Source organism: Gossypium hirsutum, chromosome A10, assembly GCF_007990345.1.
Source record: "Gossypium hirsutum isolate 1008001.06 chromosome A10, Gossypium_hirsutum_v2.1, whole genome shotgun sequence".
Classification (NCBI taxonomy): Eukaryota; Viridiplantae; Streptophyta; class Magnoliopsida; order Malvales; family Malvaceae; genus Gossypium; species Gossypium hirsutum.
The window spans coordinates 49,382,700-49,404,694 of record NC_053433.1 but is presented as its reverse complement, the minus strand read 5'-3'; positions in this window follow the sequence as shown (position 1 = coordinate 49,404,694).

Genomic DNA, 21,995 nt, shown 5'->3' with positions numbered 1-21,995 from the left:
GTGGAAGATGCATGGGAAAGGTTGGCCGAATGTGGTGTGCAAGATGCATGCATGTTGGATTCAGTGCACCTAATGATACATGCATGAACTACATTAAAAATGGTGTGCTGATTATTGAAGTTCTCTAAGTGACCATTCGGCTAAAGAGATAGCTTTTCAAGCTGCCATTATTTCCTTCACATTGCTGGATACATTTTGGCCATTCGGTTCTTGGTGTTCACATTTTAAGGCTCTTCAAAACCGTCCATTCACACCTAATGTGGCTGTTCAAGTGCCCTCTTTATTATTGATAAGTTTCAGCAAGAGTTGCCTATTGAATGATCATTTAAGCTCATCAGCTGAATGTAGCTGCTACATGCATTCCCAAGATTCATTTGCTTAATATGGAAGCTTCATGTATGGTCACCATTCAGCCGAACCTATATTGGCCATTTTTGTTCAATGTTTGCTTAGAAACTAAGTCTAGAATATGTCCATTCGGCTACTAGGCATTAGGCTATAAATAGTTACTCATTTTCTTGTAAAAGGACTTTTGACAAAATTCTGAATGAAATATCATTTTAGTGAGGCAATTCACTCTCTTTATTCTCCAAAGCTCTAATTGACTTATCTTCAACAAGTGGCGTCAATTTGACTTTGTTTCGAACTTATCACCATTGGTGTGGCGTTCTTCATACCGTAGGTTCCTATTTTGCTAAATAGAGGGTCTCGGTTTTATCCCAAAATCTTTTCTTTCTTTGAAACCTTAAGCCCCGGGTCCTTATTTGCTAATAAGGGTTCGACTTGTTTTCATTGAAATATCCAGCAAACAACACTCCATCAAACTCCCTTGTTTTCCAAAGCCATTTAATTTTAAACACCAAGACTTGAATTTATTTCAAGGCCGACACTACCTAATTTCGATCGGGAAATATTATGACTTGTTATTTCATACGAAACGAGCTCGTATCATTCCTACTTTGCTAAGTAGCGGGTCGAGGTTTATCACTTTCATCCTCCACCTTGAAAGCCTATAAGCATTTGGGTCGATATTTTCTAATATTGGTTCATGCTTGCTTTTAAGAACCCTTTTCTTCCATATCCATCCTCTATTTACTTCTTTCACTTTCCCTTCCAATTTAGCCGAACCTATACATATTATTCTTATCCATAAACCATCATAGAACCATTATACATAGCTTCCATCCTATTTTTCCATCAGCTTCATTTCAAAGGTGAATTGAACGATACTTTCTCGTAGACGATCGGGCAACTCAGCATACGACTCGACTTTCCCCGAGGCAGTTCGTATCAGTACAAGAAAGCTACGAGATACTATGTAGTAGCTAGGTCACATGTGTGATACGAGATGTATCCCGTGTAGAGAAGAGAGCTACGGGAGAGATAAATATAGCTAGGTCGCATGTGTGATTCCAAGTGAAGGACACCATGTAGACAAGAGAGCTACGAGATAAATTGGCTAGGTCACATGGGTGGTACTAAGTGTTCACCATGTAATACCCTAATACTCGTGTCCAATATTAATTTAAGTAAATAGCACGTTTCCATGAATAACTTCACATACTAAAACAAGGGTAAAAATGTAAAGTGATTTTTCACCTCTTGACCGAATATACATACATAATGTATCTCAAATGCTTAACATGTTAGTTCAAGCATAACATAATCACACTCATATCACAAAATGGATTCATATGTCAAGTTGCTTTCACTTCAAGATTTATAATTAAACCATTATCACATCCATACATAGAACTTTAGCCATATTCACATGGCCTTATACATATACAATACTATCAAAATAGCAACCTCCCAAAATATTATTCTATACATGCCATAATGTCTATTAGAGTTTTAAAAAAAGATACCAAAAAGGGGTTGTCAAAAGATGTGATGACTTCATAACGAATCCAAGCTTTCCTCGACAAGATGATCTATACAAAACCAATAAACACACCAAGTGAGTTATTAACTCAATAAGTCCTAAGAATTTTTAAAAAAAAAAGATGTAATGATCCAATTATCTTAACAAAAATTTAAAATTTCAATCCAATATTTTCAAACAAGATATCACAAGGAAATCTTATGTCACATGTGTACATTATGAATTTGGTACATACTTACTTGAATTCACTATGTACTCCTACACCATTTAATCGCAAATTGAAAGGACCATGGTAAATATCATATGCATATTGTTGGCATATATATATAAATGACAAACAATGTCCAATTAATCAAATAAAGCACAAACTAAGCCGCTCCATCTATAAATCAATCTCCAATCCATTTAGATTCATTTATCATTAATTTATATCTTTGTTCAATTATATACTAATTGAGCTGATTACCTTTCTCTTCTTTCTCTCTTCGCGAGCATTATCTATTAATATACAGATATAGATCAAGTCCCATGTCTAATATCCATGCACATTTCATTACTCCCAGTTTAATGTTTTAAACTTTTTCATTTGCACAAGCAACTCTCTACGATCGATATCGCACACTTAGTGCTCGATTTAAAGGTCCGCACACATAGTGCTCTTACTCATTCGCACACATAGTGCCGCGTTTCCTCACACACATAGTGCCATGTAGTTTTTGCACACATAGTGCCGCATAACCTCGCACACATAGTGCTGAAATTTCTTATCTATAGCTACCACTATGTCATAGATAGGTTGATAAATCTCACATTCGATTTTCACAAATTCATACATACCATGATTTCTGATCCAACCTATTTTATGTGCAATATTAACCGTAACATAAATTACTTAGGAACTTACCTTTTTAGTCGGATGAACAACTCCGATATGCTACTCAACCGCTTTCGCTTTTCCTTTGGCCGAACTTGGCTCCCTTTGATTTTGAGCTCCAACTTAATTCCTAACACAAGATGGCCGAATGCCTTAGGTGTTCTTTCTTCAATTTCTTGTTTAGTTTCGGTAAAAGGGGAGACAAAAATGAGAAACTTTATTTTTATCACCCTTTTTCTATTATTAATTCATGGTTTTCTAATATAAAACTATTTAATATTATTTCACTAGTATAAAATACACAAAATGCCAAATTTTTCATCATCATTACCGTCCACTATAATCATAGTGGTCCATTTGACATGCAAGTCCTCTATGATGCTATCCATATACAATTTGGCCACTTCAACTTTTACCTATCACATTTTTATGATTTCTCAACTAAGTCCTTTCAAGTAAAATTCCCATTCATAAGACTAAATTAAAACATCAAATTTTCACACATGCACTATCACACATAGAAGTTATGCAAATAAATTTTATAACTCGGTTTTGTGGTCTCGAAACCACTTCTGACTAGGGTCAAATTAGGGCTGTCACAACTCTCCCCCACTTAAAAATTTTCATCCTCGAAAATCTTACCAGTGAATAAATTCGAATAACGTTCTTTCATAGAGTCTTCGAGCTCCCAAGTAGCCTTTTCTACTCCATGTTTGACCCATAATACTTTTACTAAAGAAATCTTCTTATTCCGCAATTCTTTCACTTCTTGAGCTAAGATACGTATCGGTTCTTCTTCATAGCTCAAATCCGATTGAATCTCAACTTCAGATAAACCAACCACATGTGAAAGATCCGATCTATACCGTCTAAGCATCGATACATGAACACATTATGAATCTTTGCGAGTTCAGGTGGCAGAAACAATCTATAAGAAACCGGCCCTATCCGTTCTGCTATCTCATACGGTCCAATAAATCTTGGGCTCAATTTGCCCTTATGGCCAAATCGGAGTAACTTTTTTTAGGGTGAGACTTTCAAAAATACTTTATCACCAATTTGATACTCAATATCTTTGCGTTTCAAATCTGCATATGATTTCTGACGATCTGATGCTGCCTTCAAACTATCACTAATCACTTTCACTTTTTCTTCAGCTTCTCTGATCAAATCAACCCAGTATATCTTATTTTCACTGAGTTCAGTCAATACAATGGTGTGCGGCATTTGCGACCATATAAAGCCTCGTATGGTGCCATCTTGATACTTGATTGGAAGCTATTGTTCTATGCAAATTCAATCAAAGGTAAATATCGTTCCCACGAACCACTAAACTCGAGAATGCAACATCTCAACATATCTTCGAGTATCTGAATAACTCGTTCAGATTAACCATCTGTCTGGGGATGGAAAGAGTGCTAAAATGTAGCTTAGTACCCAACGCTTCATGCAATTTTCTCCAGAATCGGGATGTAAATCTGGGGTCTCTATCAGAAACAATAGAAGTAGGTACTCCATGTAGTCGAACAATTTGAGAAACATATAATTCTGCCAATCTATCGAGTGAAAAATCTGTACGAACAGGGATAAAATGAGCGGACTTCATCAATCTATCAACAATAACCCAGACTGAGTCTTTCTTGCTCTATGTCAACGGTAAACCAGATACAAAGTCCATCGTTACTCGATCCCATTTCCACTCAGGTATCATGATCGGCTGTAATAATCCCGAAGGCACCTGATGTTCCTCTTTCACTTGTTGACATATCAAACATTTAGAAACAAAGTCGAAAATGTCTCTTTTCATACCATGCCACCAATATTGTCTTTTTAGATCGTTGTACATTTTCGTGCTACCAGGATGGACCGACATTCGGCTACAATGGGCCTCACTCAAAATCATCGAAGTAAGTTCTGAATTTCTCGGAACACAAAATCGACCTCTGAATCTTAAACAATCATTGTCGTCAATTTGAAACTCTGAACCAATATTAGAATCACATTGAGCTCGTTTAGCAACCAATTCTTCGTCGATTTTCTGTGCTTTACAAATTTGCCGTATTAACACTAGTTTTGCTTTTAATTCCGCTACCAGCACATCATCAGATGAAATAGACAGATGTACATTCATTGCTCGAAGAGTAAACAGAGATTTTTGACTTAGGGCATCAGCCACCACATTTGCTTTACCAGGATGATAATCAATGACAATTTCGTAATCCTTTAATAGTTCAAGCCACCATCGTTGTCTCAAATTCAAGTCTCTCTAAGTCTTTTAATATTTTAGGCTTTTGTGATCAGTATAAACATGGCATTTCTCTCCAAACAGGTAATGACGCCAAATTTTAAGAGCAAACACAATCGCAGCTAGCTCAATATAATGAGTTGGATAATTTTTCTCGTGAGGCTTTAGTTGTCTCGAAGCATATGCAACAACTCTACCTTCCTGCATCAGTACACAACCCAAACCGTTCAAAGAAGCATCACTGTAGACTACGAACTCTTTACCAGACTCTGGCTGAACTAACACAGGAGCCTTCGTCAAAAGGGTTTTCAGCTGGTCGAAACTTGTCTGACACTTCTCTGACCACTCAAACTTGATATCTTTCCGAAGTAGTTTCGTCAACGGTGTTGCGATCATCGAGAAACCCTTAACAAATCGTCGGTAGTACCCCGCGAGTCCCAAAAAGCTCTGAACTTCAGAAACATTCCTTGGAGGTTTCCAATCAAGAATGGCTGAAATTTTGTTCAGATCAACTCTAATACCCGAAGTGGATATAATATGTCCCAAAAAGCTGACCTCCCTTAACCAGAATTCACATTTACTGAATTTTGCATACAACTGATTATCTCGCAACATCTGCAGTACAAGCCTCAAGTGTTTGGCATGTTCGGACTCGTTGTGAGAATAAATTAGAATATCATCTATGAACACCACTACAAATCGATCTAAATACTGTCTGAATACCCGATTCATCAAATCCATAAAAACCGCAGGGGCATTAGTGAGCCCAAACAGCATCATTAAAAACCATAGTGTCTATATCTCGTTCTGAAAGCAGTCTTAGGAACGTCAAAATCTCTAACTCACAACTGATAATAGCCAGATCGCAAATCAATCGTCGAAAACACTGAAGCTCCTTTCAATTGGTCGAATAAGTCATCTATCCGCGGCAACGGATATTTATTCTTTACCGTCACTTTATTGAGCTGACAATAATCAATACACATTCGCATAGTTCCGTCTTTCTTTTTCACAAACAGAACTGGAGAACCCCAGGGTGAGAAGCTGGGTCGCGCAAAACCTCTGTCAGTAAACTCTTACAATTGAGCTTTCAATTCTCTTAACTCAGCCAGTGCCATACGATACAGAGCGATTGAAATCGATGTCGTACCCAGAACCAATTCTATGCCGAACTCTACTTCTCTAACAGGTGGCAATCCTGGTAATTCTTCAGGAAACACTTCTGGATACTCACAAACTACAGGCACAGTCTCGAGCTTTCGTTCCGATACCTTGCTATCCAGTACATATTGATGTGATCTCAATCGCATTATGTTGTGGCACCACTCGTTCTATCATGATTGGCCTAAACACGAGGGCCCTAAGTGCAAGATGAAGCTCAATCTCAGCTCAACAAGCTCAATCTTAGTTTTTCCCAGCTCGATTTAGCTCACATGAGCTTAATTTAGCTTACTTTAGCTCGTTTGAGCTTGCTTAAGTTTATTTCAACTCATTTATTTTAATGTCTGAATAAATTAAGTAATTTATTAATTTAGCTTAAATTACTACAGCTCATAATTATGTTTTGACTTATTACATGTTTTAAATGTGTCTTGGCCGAATTTAATATGTCTTGTTAAGACTTTATTAAATTTGTCTAATTTAATTTATGTTTAATTAGTGTGTCTAAATTATATTAATGTTTGTTCAGCTGAATTTTATGTGATTTAATTTTGGTTCATGTGTTTTTGTAGGTGAGCTGAATTTGGAGAGTAATTAAACAAGGTTCATGCATGATAGGTTCAATGTATGGGAGTGTGCATGCACAATTGAGGTTCAATGGATGGCATTTAAAGGAGCACATGCATTTGGGACGTTCATGCAAGAGGGAGTTGCTGAAAGTTCATGTATTTGAAGGTTCATGGATCATATTTATGGGGGAAAATACATGGGACGTTTCATGCATGATTCATGCATTTTCAAGATGACCATTCAAGTATTTTAGGCACATTAATGCCTCATTCAGCCAAGGGAGATGTAGGATCATTAAAGAGCTGCACATTCATGGAATTATGGAGATTCTTCAAGGCTAAGGATGCATGAATGCATCAAGTGAAGCATCATGATGGTTCGGCCAATTCATGTACCATCTTCAAGCATGAACTGGATTTTAATGCTATTTGTGTGAACATGTTAAATACCTGTGTGAACAGAATTTAAGTTAGTGTGAACAACATAGATGCCGAATATCAATAGGCATTTTAGGCTTATAAATAGCTTACTTGTTTATTGTAAAAGGTGACAGAATTTGATTATTAAACTTAATAGAACTTTTGTTCTTGTGAGGTTACCTCCTCTCTTCTTTCGTTCGAGTCTCGAAGTGACTTATCTAGCTTGCTAGTGGCGTCCATCCAAACTCAATTGAACTTATCACCAAACCGGTGTGGCGTTCAACCATATTTTTATACCTTTGGTTCTTACCTCTATATAGGTATTGGGTCAAGGTTCGCTTCTATCCTTCATCAAATTTCACATTAAGCAATATAAGACTCGGGCAATACTTTTTAGTATTGAACATTCTTGACGTTTAAGTTTTATTTTCCATCTCCATCAATTACATTTTTCTAACCTACCTTGTTTCTATTCTAAACCAAATTTATCAACACCAAACCACTCATCTAAACCCTCTCAAAGCTTTCGCAACCCTTAGCCTAAATCACCCAATTTTGACAACTCCAACTACTCCTCGTAGACGATCGGGCAACTTTGTGAAACGACTCGATTAACCTGGGCCGGATGATATGAGCTCGCCCATGAAGATAGGTGCCGAATCCATGGAGTTGCCTTTGGGGCCAATTACTCGAGCACGTGCCAAGAAGTTCCAAGATGCTGTAGCAAGCTATATTGCTCGATTGTGGAGTGATGGGTTGATTGCCCATAAAACGCCCAGCTCAACTAGCTTGATTCGCAATTTCCTACAAGCTGATTTTAGCTTGTGTCAGCTCAATTTAGCTCAATTCGGCACTTAATTAGTTCAAGGAGATGATTAAATTTATTTTTAATAAATTTAATTAGTTGTGTTAGTTTAGAATCAGCTCAAATCATTTAATTAAATAAATGTGTCTTAATCTGGACATTTTTAATTCAGCTTATTAAATATGTTTTATAATGTACATGCCTTTAATATGTCCATATTAAGTCATAAATTAAATGTGTTTAGTTTAATTACAAAGTTTTAATGTGTCTTGACTAAGACAAATTTATTAGTGGCTGCTAATTAATTTGTCTTAGCCGAATTAATGTGCAGAATTTTAATATGTCCAGCTGCTGATTTCATGAGTATTAAACTTGTCCTAATCACATTTATTTGATGTTTTTTTCAGCTAGCTTAATGGCAAAGAAAGCTCATAAAGAAGGAGCATGTATTTGGGCACATGCATGGACGGCATTTAAAGTGCAGCTGCCTTGTGTTTCCAGCTGACTTTTCGTGCAGCTCAATGGACTTCTAGCTGCTGTTTTTGAGCTTCTCCAAGGGCCAATTTCGTGGAGAGCAATGGCCAAAGAGTGCCTCATAAATTCCAGCAGCCAATTCATGTGGAGGCTATTCATATTCGGCCAAAGAAGCATAATTTTTGAAGCTGTCCATTTCTCTTCTCCATGCAGCAATTAAGCTCTTTTAAAATATTAACCGAATGTGAATTTTCTCCATTAAAGGGGCCAGCCGAATCATGTTTTTCTAGAAGGTTAATTTTCAGAATTTCATCACATGAATGTAACTAGGAAATTTCTAGGAAGTTTCCTCAAGAAACTTAAGGCATAAGGATCTGATTAGATAGGCTATTCGGCTGCCTTAGTCAAGCTATAAATAGGTCATGTAATTCACATTTTGAGGTTAATGAACAATTTGATAGCTTTGCTAAATTGTGAGGTTGTTTTCAACTCTCGTTATTCTCCAAAAACTTGTGAGACTTATCAAACATCTTTGTGGCGTCAAACTTGTTTTTGTTTCTTCCCGAACTTATCACTTTAATCCCAAAAGTGTGGCGTTCGATTCATACTAAGGTTCCTATCACCATTGATAGTGGGTCGAAGTTTCTTTCCATTTAACAAACCTTCCATCCATCCTTACCAACCTAAGCATTCTCCTAAGTTACGGGTTAACACATTCCTATTGTGTTAGTTCGGCTTTCGAATCCTTAGCCAAATTGCTTCCATTGTTTTCTAATTCATTTCCTAAACCAACAAAACCTTTTTGAGCCTAAATAAACCTCTTTCTTCTAGCCTATTTTGTAAAGCCTCAATTTACTCCTAATTCACGATCGGGCGATCTTTACGACTCAATTCGATCTCGAGGTGAGGGCGTATCACCGGATCACATCATTTGGTATCAGAGCTTGCAAAACGAGGAGCACCGAGAATCGTAATAAGGCCGCAAGTAGGTTTGAAACGTGAAAAAAAAATGAAAAATTTTTTTTGTTGTAATTTAATTTTTTCCCTTGTATTTAGCTTACTATTGTATTGGAGTATCAAAAAAATCGAAATTCAAAAAAAAAAGTGAAAAAAATCGAGCAAAAAAAAAGAAAGAAAAAAAAGTGAGCAAAAAAAATCAAGTTAAAAAAAAAGTGAAAAGTCTTACGAGTTTTTATTTTCTTCTCTTATTTACTCCGATCATCATGTTTCCCTTCCTACCATTATTTACCCATCCCAACGCCACACTTTAAACCAATTTTCTTCTTTATTCAGCCTACCCTACAACCGACATTATCCCTTGTAACCCATTTTGAAACCGACCCTCAAGTAGCAAATTAAGTCTATCGAGATGAATTACGAATTTGTGAGACGAGGTCGAGTGGTAAAAGGCAAGAGAGCGTGAGTTCATTCGAAAAAAAGCCTAAAAGAGAGTTCAAACACGAGTGAGTGAATTTTTCTTTTTGATCGAACTTGAGAGATTTGTGGTGAGAATTATTTTTCTTTCTAATTTAACTTTTGTTTTCTAATATTTTGTTGAAGCATGTCTGAAGAATTTTCTGAATTTGAATTCCAAATGTGGAGACAAGAAATGCAAAGGATAATGCGATCTGAATTTCAACAATTCGACAAAGATAAAGAAGATTTGACATCTACTATCGTTGACATCAAGATTAGTGCAATCCTTCAAAGATTGGAAAATGAACCACAATGTGAAGATATGTTTCACACGCGTTGCCGTGTCCACGATAAAGTTTGTTGCCTCATTATTGATGGTGGAAGTAGGCCAAACATGGCTAGTATTCGAACGGTTAAAAAACTTGGCTTGGCCACTACCAAGCATCCACGACCCTATCAACTGCAAGGACTTGGTGTTGAAGGCAAATTTGAAGTTACTCAACAAGTGCGTGTTGCATTTTCCATCGGAAGATACCAAGACGAAGTCCTTTGTGATGTTGTGCCTATTCAAGTCTGCCATCTGTTGCTAGGAGAACCATGGCAATCGGATCGCAAGGTCATTCACGATGAACATACCAATAGGTATTCCTTCAAGCATCAAGGAAGGAAAATCACTTTAGCGCCGCTCACACCGGAACAAGTGCAAGAAGACCAATTCAAAATGAAGCAATCCATTGAGCGAGAAAAGGAAAAAGAGATTGAAAAAGAAGTTGAAAGAAAACAAAAAGAAAACGAAAAAGAAAAAGAAATTGCAAAAGAAAAAGAAATCGAAAAAGTGAGAGAAAAAGAAAATGAAGAAAAGAAAAAGCGAAAAAGAAAAAGCAAAAAAAGAAATTGAAAGAGAGCTTGAAAAGAAATCAAGTGAAAAAGAAAGAGAGTCGTGATACGACCTCGGTTTAGTAGTTGAACCCGAGTCGTTTAGTTCCCGATCGTAAATGAAGAAGTAGAATAGACGAGAAGAAGATAGAATATAATTGAGTTTCAAGAAGTAAAGTAAGTCCGTGCAAAGTTGGATATGGATTTGGTTTAAGTCGAAATGGTATGACTAGAATGGTCGAGTTCGGTTTAAGATTAATTAGAAAATGGTATTTGGTTTTGGTACGTTTTGGTATTTGGGAATTGGTACTAAATGGTAAAGGATTTGGTACGAAATGGTAATGGTTCAAAAGGTCAAGAGTGAACCAACACTAAAGAAAAGTGTCGACCCGAAACTTATAGGACCAAATTGAGTTGGAAATGGTTGATAAGGACCTTGACCCGATACTTAGTAAAGTATGAACCAAAGGTATCAAAGGTGAACGCCACACTCGGGTTTTAGGAGTGATAAGTTCGGAAAAGACTCGGAAAGACGCCACTAAAAGCTTAGATAAGTCTTACGGGTCTCGAACGAAATTTGAGAGAAAATGCCTCACAAATTTGGCAGCAATTCGCTAATTAAAAATGTCAAAAAGTCCTTTACAAAGTAAAATTTCAGCTATTTATAAGCAACACCTAAGCTAGCCGAATGGTCACTTACATTCCTTAAAAATTAAGCAAATGAATCACTTAAATGAACTAGCTAGATTCGGCTGAACATGGAGCTCCATTAGACACCTTCTAGATGAAGCATTGGACTTGGAAAAATTTGGATGATGCATGGATAGCTAGGTTCGGCCAATGGGCATAAATTAGCTCATTTACGTTGCAACTTTTGGCTGAAAAGTGACCAGCAATTAAGAGGGTAATGAGCAGCCAATTTAAGTGTGAAAGCTCAACATTGAAGAGTCATGGAGTGTGAACACATGGAACCGAAAAGCCAAGATGCATCCAGCAAATGTGAAAGGATTAATTGACAGCTTTGGAGTTGGAAACATTAGCTCTCTTGACTGAATAGTCACCTAGGAATGCCAAATTCAGCTCACCAATTTGATGCATGTATCTCCAGGTTCATTGAATCTATTGTGCATGCACCAAGCTAAATGAATCTCCTCATTCGGCTTACCTTGCTAAATGAACCCCCACATTCGGCCAACCTACAAAAATAGGAAGAACTAAGATTAATGTGGTATTTAGCTGAACTAAATTAAGAATAAAAACAAGACACATTAATTCGGTCAACAATGACACTAAAATCAGCTCATTAAATTCGGCAGCTTTAAAGCAATTTTAAATCATGTAATAAAACTTGACATATTAAAAACATGCAACAAACATATTAATAAGTTGTAATAAACTAATTGAATCGACTTAAATAAATATTCAGCTATTAAATTAATGTCTAGTAAATATTGAGCTGAATTGAAAATGTTTGAGCTGAAGTTGAGCTAAGTTGAGCTTATTGAGCTGAAATGGAAGTTAATTCAGCTCGTATTAAAGTGCAAGGAAGGCTCATCGAGTTTGTCCAAGCTTCGTCAATGCGTCCAACCAAAGTCTCGCCCCAAACTTGATCTACTAAGGCCGAAACAGCCTCCTTGAATTGTTTAGCTCGTGATCGGGTGATTGGACCTTGAGGCAGCTCCAAAGGCTCCTTGCTCGAGCTAGGTTGGACTTGAAGCGTGGCTGTATCAGTCTGTAAAAGAAACGAGTGAAGTGAGTAATCACGAAAAAGAGAGGAATTCTTTTGCTAACCCCCTTTCGAAATTACCTTGTGATTTTTCTTTGTTTCAGGTTTGCAAGATTCCATCCACGGATTGGTTCCAACTTCATTACCTTTCTACCGAGAGACGTTTTCAATTGATTGAAAGAGGTAAGTTGGAAGATAAAAATGATTGTCACATTTCCAATGGTAAGCAAGGTAAGGGTTCCTTGTTGAGCGAGTTTCAACTCATTTACTCACATATTTATGACAAGATTGCTGAAAATTGTTTTTGCGAAAGGGTTTTCCCCATTGAATTGGTTAATTTTCGTTCATCTATTATTTATGATTTTGTTTCAACTAGTGCTTTGAAAAGTTTTTCTATGATAATTTGTTGTTGGCAATTTTATTGAAGGCGTTCGATTAGATCAGCATGAACAAAGTGTGATAGTGTGCGATAAAGATTATTCACATACAAAGTTCGATTTGTTTGATTATCATATTCTGAATGATGGTGATTACACCTTCCATAGTGGTAAGAAGTGTTTCCTATTGATGAGTATGGTATTGGCAAGAATTTTACTGAAGTACGAATAAATCCGCACAAACAAATTTTGGACTCTTGTGATAAAAAGTTGGCATGTGAAACGCCTAGTCTACTTGTGTGTGGTGATAATTTGAATTTTCTATTTTTTTAAATTCCCCATGTCTGAACAAGTCTATTCGAATGAGATTTACGATGTATGAATGTTTGAACATATGCATGCTCAAATTCTTTTTGTTCCACTTGTGTGAATTGTTGGTAATTAAGAAATTCGCACTGCATTTTGGAACGAGTGAACAATATCGTGTGTTCAACCCTGGAGTTCGCTATTCTAGTTCATCTTTGAGAGAAGGCAAGCATTGTAAATTTTGTTTGAATAACCAAGTAAACAATCGTTGCTTGTATGATGCTTTGTCACTAAGTTTGAAAACGAGACGTGTGAATCTTGTTGGCTTGTTAAGACACAATCAAATTTTTGATTGTGGAGAATGTTGTTTATTTTTGTTTAACAGAATCGAGACATATGAATGTTTAAAGGCATGCTTGTTTAATTTTCTTTTGATCCGAATATGTGATAAGACGATGGCATGTAAAATGGTTCGTGCATTTGAATTTGAAGATGGTGTCTCAAATCTGCCTTGCTATATAAATTCTGCATGTTTAAGTAAGATTGATCGAGTGGAACTTAGATTACATGATCATTTGGAGGACTCCTTGATAAATTTTGATTATAAATTTGATTTGATTCTGATGCATCCTTTATTACCAAGTATGGAAAACCATTGTGAACAGGTAAGATCCTCTTCTACATTTGATCCCGGCATTGGATTATGCATTCTAATTTTGAATAAGATTCTGGAAAGATCGTTTGAGTTTATAAATTTTAGTGTCACTAATTCGTTCTATTTCTATGTAGGTGACACTTTGGAATGGTTTCCTCCTAAATAGGGAGGGCATGGAACTAAATCATTTTCTTTTCAAACCATTTGTGGTTCCTGGAGTTTTAAAAACAATACTTTTCGAATCATGAACAAAAGGGCTTGTGATCTCGAAAAATTTTTCGCGAGCAAGTGGCCCGATTTGAGGACAAATCGTCTTCAAGAGGGAGGGTATGATGTGATCTCAATCGCATCATGTTGTGGCACCACTCGTTGCTATCATGATTGGCCTAAACACGAGGGCCCCAAGTGCAAGTGAAGCTCAATCTTAGTTTTTCCCAGCTCGATTTAGCTCACATGAGCTTAATTTAGCTTACTTTAGCTCGTTTGAGCTTGGCTTAAGTTTATTTCAACTCATTTATTTTAATGTCTGAATAAATTAAGTAATTTATTAATTTAGCTTAAATTACTACAGCTCATAATTATGTTTTGACTTATTACATGTTTTAAATGTGTCTTGGCCGAATTTAATATGTCTTGTTAAGACTTTATTAAATTTGTCTAATTTAATTTATGTTTAATTAGTGTGTCTAAATTATATTAATGTTTGTTCAGCTGAATTTTATGTGATTTAATTTTGGTTCATGTGTTTTTGTAGGTGAGCTGAATTTGGAGAGTAATTAAACAAGGTTCATGCATGATAGGTTCAATGTATGGGAGTGTGCATGCACAATTGAGGTTCAATGGATGGCATTTAAAGGAGCACATGCATTTGGGACGTTCATGCAAGAGGGAGTTGCTGAAAGTTCATGTATTTGAAGATTCATGGATCATATTTATGGGGGAAAATACATGGGACGTTTCATGCAAGATTCATGCATTTTCAAGATGACCATTCAAGTATTTTAGGCACATTAATGCCTCATTCAGCCAAGGGAGATGTAGGATCATTAAAGAGCTGCACATTCATGGAATTATGGAGATTCTTCAAGGCTAAGGATGCATGAATGCATCAAGTGAAGCATCATGATGGTTTGGCCAATTCATGTACCATCTTCAAGCATGAACTGGATTTTAATGCTATTTGTGTGAACAGAATTTAAGTTAGTGTGAACAACATAGATGCCGAATATCAATAGGCATTTTAGGCTTATTAGCTTACTTGTTTATTGTAAAAGGTGACAGAATTTGATTATTAAACTTAATAGAACTTTTGTTCTTGTGAGGTTACCTCCTGATACGCCCCAGCTCGGGAAGGAGAGTCGAGTCGTAGATGTGCCCGATCGTGAATTGGAGTAATACTCGAGGGTGGACGAAATAGGTTAAGAAAGAAGAGATAAAGGCTCAAATTTAGTTCAAAAGGGGTTATGAAATGTATTGAGGATGATAGGTGAATGAAAACCAAGTATTCAAGTTGAACCAACACAATATAAGTGTGTTAACCTGGGACTTATACGAATACTTAGGAAAGGTTAAATGTTGTATGGATGGAAAACAAATAAAATGGAACCTTGACCCACTATCAAAGATGATAGGAACCTCGGTATATGATACGATCTCGGTTTAGTAGTTGAGTCCGAGTCGTTTGATTCCCGATCGTAAATGAAGAAGTAGATTAGACGAGAAGGAGTTAGAATATATTTGTGTACAAAGAAGTAAGATAAGTTCGTGCAAAGTTGGATGTGGATTTGGTTTTAGTCGAAATGGTATGAATAGAATGGAAGAGTTCGGTTTAGGATAATTAAGAAATGGTATTTGGTTTTGGTACGTTTTGGTATTTGGGAATTGGTACAAAATGGTATGGAATTGGTATGAAATGGTATGGTATTTGGTACGAATTGGTAATGGTTCAAAGAGGTCAAGAATGAACCAACACTAAAGAAAAGTGTCGACCCGAAACTTATAGGACCTAAATGAATTGGAAATGGTTAAAAAGAACCTTGACCATATCAAAGGTGAACGCCACACTCGGGTTAAGGAGTGATAAGTTCAGAAAAGACTCGGAAAGACGCCACTAAAAGCTTAGATAAGTCTTACGGGCCTCGAACGAAATTTGAGAGAAAATGCCTCACAAATTTGGCAGCAATTCGCTAATTAAAATGTCAAAAGTTCCTTACAAAATGAAATTTCAGCTATTTATAATCAGCAACTAAGTTAGCCGAATAGTCACATACATTTTCTTAAAAATTAAGCTAATGAATTCTTCAATGGCTTGGCTAGGTTCGGCTGAACTTGGAAAGCTTCTAGAATTCACATTGAACCTTAGACAACTTGAATGGTGCATGGATGAGCTAGATTCGGTCACTGTGCATAAATAAGCTCATTTAATTTGTAGCTTTTGCTGAAAAGTGACCAGCCATTAAGATGGATTTGAATGGCCAAATGAAGTGTGAACACTCGGTTTCAAAGAGTCTTTGTGTGTGAACATTCCAAAACCGAAAAGCCAAGAGTGTGAACGTCATGTGTGAACGGCATTATGCTGGTTCTTGAATCATTTAAAATCAGCTGAACATTCCTCATGCATGTAACGCCACATTCATTGAACCTATGATGCATGCACCTAGCTTAAATGCTTCCACCCACATTCGGCCAACCTACACAACATGAACAAATGAATTTAGTTGATCATTATTCAGCTGAATCATATTAAAAATGAAATTTAGACAACATTAATCCAAATAATTAAAACAAAACTCAATTAATTAAACTAAGTCTAATTAATTCAGTTTGGACAAGACACATTAAAACATGTATTAAGACTTATTTATGAGCTGTAGGAATTTAATTTGACTTAATAACATATAAGAAAACACAATTAATCATGCATAATTAAATCCAACCAGATTTTAAACCAAATAAATAATGAATATTAATTGAGCTATAATAAACTAATTAAATGACTCAAATAATTATTTCAGCTACTATAATAAGGTCTTAATGAAATTGAGCTAGTTCGAGCTCATTGAGCTTGAAAGGAGTTGGAAACGACCTAAATGAAGCTCCACAAAATAAGATTGAGCAACGTCCAGCTTGCAAACACGACGAGCCTCGCTTGTAGGCTGAAACAATAGCCGTTCCCAGGGGCGGGTCGTATCATCCCCTCCCTCTTTAAAGCGATGATACGAGGTTGCGCGCGGACCAAGATCGAGTTGCCAAGTCACGAGAAACTCCTACGAAAACCCTAAACAATTAGATCTGAAACGAAACAGAAAATTAAAAGATTAGATTTTTGAATTTTCAGATCTGAAATAAAATCCCCAAATCAGCAAAGAATCAAATTGAGAATACAAATAAGTGTTAGGGTTCTTGAAACCCTCAAGGAGATTGTGATTCTGCCCAATTGAACACCAAGATAGTTTTCCCCAAATTTTGACAATCTAATTTCACCCAAAAAGAGTATGGAAAAACCCTAGAAATTGGGGATTTTTGGGCTGATTCCTTAAGATAGAAAAAGGCTGAAAACACAATAAGAACAGAAAATAGATTAGATAATGATTCAGCACAAGTAGAAATAAAGAAAGAATTGACAGTAAGAAATTAAAAGATAAGTCCTAAGAAGCCTTGAAATCTCGAAAGATCTCACAACTCCCTTCAAACGGCTCTAATCTCCCCTCCAAAGAATATCAATGGCAAGAAGAAGGTTGAAGATGGCTCCCACAATCAAAAAGATTGTTAAAACAACTTCTAAAGAAAACTCAAGAGAAAATCCTTGAAGAACTTAAAGAGAATTTTCACTCAAATCAAATCTGAAATTTTCAATGTAATTGTAATGTAATGTAGGGTGGCTGGCCAAGCCATATAAATAGGCCTTTCAAATGTTTTCCTAATTTAATTAGAACACTAAAACTAAAACTAAAAAAAAACTCCTAATTATTTTAATATGGAAATTCGGCCAAGGGTCTTTTATTTGGGACTCTTGGACTGAATATAAAAATTTAAACTAAGTAAAATAAATAAATAAATAAATAAAAATAAAACTTTACAACTTGGGCCACTTTGACAATTTGGCCTGATTTTCAACTAAGTATGGATGGATTTCTTGATTGGGCTGGGAATTTGCTTATTGGGCCTCGCCTTCAAGAATTTGGGCTTTTGTGACTCGTATCATTCCCCCCTTCCTCAAAAAGATTCGTCCTCGAATCTGAAAAATCAAATGAACTCGACTTTCCTCTATCGAACGGGACTAATGGCAATTGAGTCCACTGAAAAGAATAGCCATGAGATAGTAAATAGCAACGGAAACAAGCTTGTAGTCCAATCATAAGCATAACAGAACAGGTATAACGCATGTGAATGGACAGATTCAGATTACCATGCAAACAATCTAATTTACTCACCACTGCCTCGTCAAATATTTGAAACAAAGATGGACATGTTTTAAGGCATTCAGTCATCTCACATTGTTCCCACAAACCATGAATAAATTGCGAGTAATAAATCAAATGGTAAACATAATCGTCACAAGTAGGTATTTGAAAAGATTCACATGGTTCACAGAGTTGCATAATCATACCATGCATTAATCGACGGTCTATAGATTCACTCACACATGCATTATCAAAAACAAGAATCTTTTTATCAACTATCAAAACAGATAGATCATCAATAAATAAAATAGGACAGTCAAGCACGTTTCGATCTAAGTGTTCATCAACACGATCTTTATCACTATCCGAGGAGTACAAAAGTGTTTCAAAGGTTTCAAGCATCTTACCTCGATAAGCAGAAGAATAAGGGTCGATTTTACCTTTTTTATTTAAAACAAACCTTCGCTCATCGGGGGCATAGTGTAGTCGAATCTTCGTTGTTGAGTTAACGTTTGTCAAATGGAACTCAAACTTCATGTACAACCACATAAACTGTTTAAGGCACGAATATAAATTGAAAACAAATTTGGAAAATTTCGTTACCTTATTCTCCAAAACAGATTTGGACAAATTCAAGGATTTTACACAAGGTAAATCAAGAGAATAACAAATCACGCTTCTTTTCGTAATGACTTTATCAACCACAATCGAAGAGTAACAATTAATCGGATCAAAATGAGGGGATCTTTTAAGAACTAAGTCACCAAAAGTTTTATCAATAATTTTCAAATCTGCACTGGACTCGGTTTCTAAAATTTCCTTACCTCGCTTACCTTCGGGATCATGTAGTGTGATTTCATCTTTGCTTAAGTTGATCGTATGAAAGTGTCTTTCATTTGAGAGGCATTGAAGTTGAAAGTTATCTTTCGATCTTTCGAGAACCTGAAAAGTAGCAACACAAGAAAAATTCATATCTTGGTTAGTGGAAACATTCCTCACTACCCTTTCCACGTCTTTTTCTTTTGTTTCTTTTTCTAATTCATTTTCTCTTCTTTCTTCAATTTCTTTTTCACTCTCAATCTCTTTTTGCTCTTTTTCATTCTCTTTTTCTTTTTCCTTACTTGTTTTAACAGAATTTTTCAGTTTGATTTGGTCCTCATGGACTTGTTCCAGAGTGAGCGGCACTAAGGTGAGTTTCTTTCCTTGATGCTTGAAAGAATACCTATTGGTACAACCATCGTGAGTGACTTTTCGATCCAGTTGCCACGGTTCTCCTAGCAACAAATGGCAGGCTTGAATAGGCATTACGTCGCACACAACTTCGTCTTGATACTTACCGATAGAAAAGGCGATGTGCACTTGTTGAGTGACCCTAAATTGGCCTTCGTTGCTAAGCCCTTGTAGTTGATAAGGTTGTGGATGCTTGGTAGTGGTTAAGCAAAGCTTTTCCACCATCGTCGTGCTGGCTATGTTCGAGCAACTTTCACCATCAATAATAACTCTACAAAGCTTACCTTGTACGTGGCAGCGAGTATGAAAGAGATGTTCTCGTTGCTGCTCGCTCTTTGGTTTTGCCAAAGATGATTGTCCATGATCATGACAATCATCATCCATTCTAGGGACACGTTGAGGGTTGCACCTATGGGGCTGGTTATCCCTATCTTCCTTAATTGGATCTGGATATTGATGTTTTTGATTCACTCGTACCTCATTCAAAGTAGTATTCAATGCTTGAAGTGTAGCATTTATTTGTGTGATTGCAGCAGTATCTCTGTCTAACTGTTGTTGGACTTTCATAAGTGCATCATTATTATCACCTTTAGACATCTTCAAAACCTGTAAAAATAAACACTCAACACTCAAAAATAAAAGTTAGCAAACCTCACCATTAATCACTCAAAAGAAAAATCAAATTCTCAATGAGGTCGAATTCAATCTTGTGAGTTCTTTATCAGAGTTTATATCAACCAATTAGAGAGTGTGAACCAAACTACCAAAGAATCCTAATTTGCACTAGGATGCCAAAAATTGACGAGACACCAATTGATTCGTGTTGCACCGAGGAAGAAGTTGTGCACACGTTTAAATCCTACTAACACAAGAACCAAGAAGGTGTTAGATAACGTAAAGGAAGAATAAAGGTAAACAAATGAAAACCTACAGCTAAGAATCAATAAAAATTGCTGAAAACAGAAAACCCGAAAAACTGCGGAGTAACTTGACAACTTCGTTCGAGGTGTTCCCGATCTCGAAAAATCACGAAATTAAATCTGGAGTGTCCTTATAGATTGAATTTTTGATCTGGAAATTTTGGGCACCAAATTCAACCCGCTGAATCTATTTTTTAAATTTTTATTGAATTTCGTATTTTTTAATTTTTTTGACTTTTTGACTGATTTTTTTGCGGGAATAATTTTTTTATATTCAATCACAGTGCCAAAAACATGTATGTAAAATTTCAGATCAATCAGACAACGTTTACCCACTCAAATGAATTTTTTTGAACAATTTTTCTGGGTAAAACTGCTGTTTATGCTTTAAAAAATAGAGATCAGTTTAGAAATCAACCAAGAACACCCAAAACGCCCAAAATCTGATACCAAATGATACGGGGTTGCGCGCGGACCAAGATCAAGTTGCCAAGTCACGAGAAACTCCTACGAAAACCCTAAACAATTAGATCTGAAACGAAACAGAAAATTAAAAGATTAGATTTTTGAATTTTCAGATCTGAAATAAAATCCCCAAATCAGCAAAGAATCAAATTGAGAATAGAAATAAGTGTTAGGGTTCTTGAAACCTTCAAGGAGATTGTGATTTTGCCCAATTGAACACCAAGATAGTTTTCCCCAAATTTCGACAATCTAATTTCACCCAAAAAGAGTATGGAAAAACCCTAGAAATTGGGGATTTTTGGGCTGATTCCTTAAGATAGAAAAAGGCTGAAAACACAATAAGAACAGAAAATAGATTAGATAATGATTCAGCACAAGTAGAAATAAAGAAAGAATTGACAGTAAGAAATTAAAAGATAAGTCCTAAGAAGCCTTGAAATCTCGAAAGATCTCACAACTCCCTTCAAACGGCTCTAATCTCCCCTCCAAAGAATATCAATAGCAAGAAGAAGGTTGAAGATGGCTCCCACAATCAAAAAGATTGTTAAAACAACTTCTAAAGAAAACTCAAGAGAAAATCCTTGAAGAACTTAAAGAGAATTTTCACTCAAATCAAATCTGAAATTTTCAATGTAATTGTAATGTAATGTAGGGTGGTTGGCCAAGCCATATAAATAGGCCTTTCAAATGTTTTCCTAATTTAATTAGAACACTAAAACTAAAACTAAAAAAAACTCCTAATTATTTTAATATGGAAATTCGGCCAAGGGTCTTTTATTTGGGACTCTTGGACTGAATATAAAAATTTAAACTAAGTAAAATAAATAAATAAATAAATAAAAATAAAACTTTACAACTTGGGCCACTTTGACAATTTGGCCTGATTTTCAACTAAGTATGGATGGATTTCTTGATTGGGCTGGGAATTTGCTTATTGGGCCTCGCCTTCAAGAATTTGGGCTTTTGTGACTCGTATCAAGCGATTTATCCCCAAATCGGGCCACTTTCTCGCGAAGAAACTTCTATTAACAAAGACCCCTTGGTTGTTGAATTTGACAAACTTGTGCCCAGCAACCTGAAATTCATGAATAGATTGAAAATAACACCGATTAGTTACTTGCCCTCCCTCTTTAAGGCAAAGCCACTTCAAGGTGCCACCTACACAATAAAGAAAATTATGAATGACAC